The sequence below is a fragment of the Penaeus vannamei genome, chromosome 13, assembly GCF_042767895.1.
Source record: "Penaeus vannamei isolate JL-2024 chromosome 13, ASM4276789v1, whole genome shotgun sequence".
In the NCBI taxonomy this organism is placed as follows: Eukaryota; Metazoa; Arthropoda; class Malacostraca; order Decapoda; family Penaeidae; genus Penaeus; species Penaeus vannamei.
In genome coordinates, this window is record NC_091561.1 from 10,819,823 (window position 1) to 10,824,822 (window position 5,000).

A 5,000-nucleotide genomic window follows, 5' to 3' on the forward strand; every position below is an offset into this window, starting at 1 on the left:
AGAGGGGAGGGAGGGGGAGGGAAGGAGGGAGGGAGGGAGGGAGGAGGGAGGGAGGAGGGAGGGAGGGAGGGAGGGAGGGAGGAGGAGAGAGAGAGAGAGAGAGAGAGAGAGAGAGAGAGAGAGAGAGAGAGAGAGAGAGAGAAAGAGAGAGAGAGAGAGAGAGAGAGAGAGAGAGAGAGAGAGAGAGAGAGAGAGAGAGAGAGAGAGAGAGAGAGAGAGAGAGAGAGAGAGAGAGAGAGAGAGAGAGAGAGAGAGAGAGAGAGAGAGAGAGAGAGAGAGAGAGAGAGAGAGAGAGAGAGAGAGAGAGAAAGAGAGAGAGAGAGACCACAGAAACTGCGCATAAACACCCTCATTCCTTCCCCTACCCCCACCCTTCTCCACTACCCACAAGTCCCCCCCTCCCCCTCCCCTTCCCTCCGCCTAATACCCCTCTCTCCACCCCCTCACCCCCTTCCCTCCTCCTAACACCCTCCCTCTCCCCGCATGCCGGTGATTGACAGCGCGCGTGACAATCTTATGCCTAAGCTTCTCTGGCCTTTAGACTAAGCGACAGGCATCTTAGACGACACTGACACTCAAGACACAATAAGTCTGCAATTTTTCTCACTATCTTTCGATTAATTTTCTCACTGTAAATCTATCTACTTATCTATCAGTCACTCTATCTATTTATTTTTCTATCTATCTGTGTATCTGGTAATCAGTCTATCTATTCATCTTTCTATCTATTTGTGTATCTATTGATCAATCAAATGATCTATCTATTGATCTATCATTGTTTCTAGGCTATCTACCTATGTATCTAATTCTTTATCTACTTATCTGTTCTTCTATCTCTCTATCCCTCTGTCTATCTATCTATCAATCTATACTTTTTATAGTAAGCTTAATCATTCTTCTCACACATAAACAAACACAAAGCTGTAGTTTATTTTACCTTCCTTCGATTCCTGGAATATTTCTCAAAACGTATTTCCAATCCATCATTATTTCCATTTGCATTCACCTCTTCCCAGTAATTTCGAGAATATTAATGATCGAAGAGTTAAGACAAATAATAAGAATTCGCTGACGCCGTATTAAATGTGCTCCCGGATCTGCCTGCTAATTTGCATACACAAACAACTGACAAGAACCACAATAAAAGGGGAGGAAAATACCATAGAGTGATGAGGGCCAAGGCAGCCGATCCAAAGACGTGATTGCAAGGCCGGTGGATCTTGTATTACTGCGTTATGGGAGATATAGAAGTATCTGCAGAGATGTGAACCCGTGTGTATACATGTATGTATGTTTGTATTTATGTGTGTATGTATGTATATATGTATGTATTTATGTATGTATGTATGTATGTATGTATGTATGTATGTATGCATATGGATGTATGTGTGTGTATATGTATATATATCTATACATATACATATACACATACACATATATATAATCACACACATACACATACACATACACATACTCATACAAACATATTCATATGAGTACTTATTTCACGTATGGCAATACTAAAAAACATAAAATGATAAATAAATAAATATTACAGAGACGACCTATAAAACAACCGCTTAAAGAAAGAAAAAAAAAAAAAGATCTAGCGGTGCGACTGTGCTTAGTGTGTGGAAAACAGGATTAATGCATTCTTTTACGTCATGTATTTGTGGTATTAAGGAAGAGGATGAGGATACTGGTGATGGTGGAGGAGGTGGAGAGGTGGGGGGAGGGAGGTGGAGGGGGGGGAGGGGCAGGGAAGTGGAGGAGGTGGAGGAGGGGGTGGAGGAAGAGGAGGGGAGGGGAGGTGGTGGTGATGGTGGTTGCGGTGGTGTTGGAGGAGGAGGAGGAGGAGGAGGAGGAGGAGGGAGAGAGGAAGAAGGAGGAGGAAGGAAGGAAGGAGGAGGAGGAGGAGGAGGAGAAGAAGAAGAAGAAGAAGAAGAAGAAGAAGAAGAAGAAGAAGAAAAAGAAGGAGGAGGAGGAGGGGGAGGAGGAGGATGGTGATAATGATGGTGGTGATGGTGATGGTGATGGTGATGGTGATGGCGATGGGGATGATGATGATGATGATAATAACAGCAACAATAGTACTGATAACAACAACAGTAATAATAATAATTTGATCATAACAAAATCCACAACAAAAATAACAACACAATTAAACAGAATAACAATAACGTCAATAATAAAAACGATAATTATTAGAAAAACAATACCGAATGAAACGTTATGAACACAAATTAATATAAAAACGAAAGAAATACCGTAAAATTCATTTTGTAAAAAAAAAAGGCTAAAGATAATTCAAACCCATAAACAAAAATAAAAGATTCATTGTATATCCATTTGGCAAACAGGGCACTTTCATTCACTGATTTAACCATTTTATATACCTGGTGAAAATAGTTATAACATCACGCTACGTCAAATACATGTTGTTTCTGAAATTCGGGCAAAATTAATAATATGCTGTCGTGTTCAGTAAGCCAAAGTGTATCCCACCCAATTTCAGAATGAAGTATATGTGTGCTCAGCCAAATGGTTTGTGGTTTATACTTTGCCTCTGTGCTGCTGCCGCATTTTAGATTTAGATGTATGTATATATATATATATATATATATATATATATATATATATATATATATATATATATATATATATATATACATATACATATACATATATATATATATATAATATAATATATATCTATATCTATATCTATATATCTATCTATATATATATGTATGTATATATATATATATATATATATATATATATATATATATATATATATATTTATATATATATATATGTACATATATACATATATACATATATACATACTTGCATATACACACGCACACACACAGACAGATACACACACACACACACACACACACACACACACACACACACACACACACACAGACACATACACACATACACACACACACACAAACATATAGATAATTAGATAGATAGATAAACAATGAGATGGATACATAGATATATATACAGGTAGATATCAACATATAGATTTACATATAGAGACTTACAGATTGATATATATATATATATATATATATATATATATATATATATATATATATATATATATATATATATATATATATTATCTATCTATTCATATATATATATTTATTCATTCACTTATCTATCTACTGTATACTAATCAATTGTATATGAACGACGATCTAGTAGGCTACCCTCGTTACATTTAAACGAAAAGTGAATAATTGAAAATATAAAGAACAAATCTATGTACAGTTTCGTTAAAACACCGCATAGCAGAGAAACACTGAAAACCTTTCCGAGCACCTCATTCTAAGGACAATCTCCACTATACCAACACCACACTATACACCGCAACAGGACATCGCAACAGGAAATCACACATCGCACTATACACAACAAAACATCACACACACTTCACTATACACCACAACAGGACATCACACGCCACAGTATACACCACAACAAGACATCACACAAGGTATATGCATTCACACAACACCACACTATACACCACAACATGAAATCACACAACACCGCAACAGGACATCACACAACACCACACTCTACATCACAACAAAACATCACACACACCTCACTATACACTACAACAGGACATCACACAACATCACACTCTACACCGCAACAAGACATCACACACCACACTAAACATCGCAACAAATCATCACACAACACCACACTATACACCACAACAGGACATCACACAACACCACACTCTACACCGCAACAGGATATCCCACAACACCCCTCTCTACATCACAACAGGACATCACACAACACCACGCTCTACATCTCAACACATCACACAATACCACAAGACATCACACACCACCTCACTCTACACCACAACATATCACACAATACCACAAGACATCACACACCACCACACTTTACACCACAACAAGACATCACACAACACCCCACTCTACATCTCAACACATCACACAATACCACAAGACATCACACCCCCCACACTCTACTCCACAACAGGACATCACACAACACCACCTCTACACCACAACAGGACATCACACAACACCACAATACACCACAACAGGATATCACACACCACATCTCTCCACAACAGGACATCACACAACACCACGCTCTACATCTCAACATCACACAACACCACAAGACATCACACACCACACTTTACACCACAACAGGACATCACACACCACACTCTACATCACAACAAGACATCACACACCACACTCTACACCACAACAGGACATCACACAACACCACACCACGTCCTACACCGCACTACCTCGATGACTGCCCATTTTATATTCAGGTCCTGTTATTTTATTATCCGCTCGGTGTGTCTGATATCCTCTGCCATCCTAAATCCTCGCTAAGGCTGTATAATGCAAGGCGCCGGGACAGGATGCTAACAAATTATCTGACATCATTCATAACAAATTCCCCAACATTATTGAGAAATTGGTGACTTCAGGGACGATTTAAAGGGCAGTTAGATTATGTCCGCTATCCGTTAAATATTTCATTCGCATTTCGCATTGGGCAGTGAGCGAATAAAAAAGGAAAATCGACTTAAAAGATTCTTGTTTTTTTTTCCGTTTTTCGTGTTCTTATTTTCTTTCGTTCTTCTTCTACTTCTTAGTCTTCTTCTTCGTCTTGTTCTTGTTCTTCTTCTTCTCCTCCTTCTTTCTCTTTCTTCTTCTTCTTCTTCTTCTTCTTCTTCTTCTTCTTCTTCTTCTTCTTCTTCTTCTTCTTCTTCTTCTTCTTCCTCTTCTTCTTCTTCTTCTTCTTCTTCTTCTTCTTCTTCTTCTTCTTCTTCTTCTTCTTCTTCTTCTTCTTCTTCTTCTCCTCCTCCTCCTCCTCCTTCTCCTTCTCCTCACAAGTGAAAATCTACTAAACCTAACTGAAAAAAACTGTACTGCATAAAAAATAAACAAATAAATAAAAAATAA

General features: G+C 38.3%; 1 protein-coding gene across 1 annotated transcript in view; it reads right to left on the reverse strand.

Moving 5' to 3' along the window:
• The window catches only part of LOC113812883 (uncharacterized), a 76,295-nt gene that overhangs the window by 40,657 nt on the left and 30,638 nt on the right, over window positions 1-5,000 (reverse strand). The window lies entirely within an intron of this gene.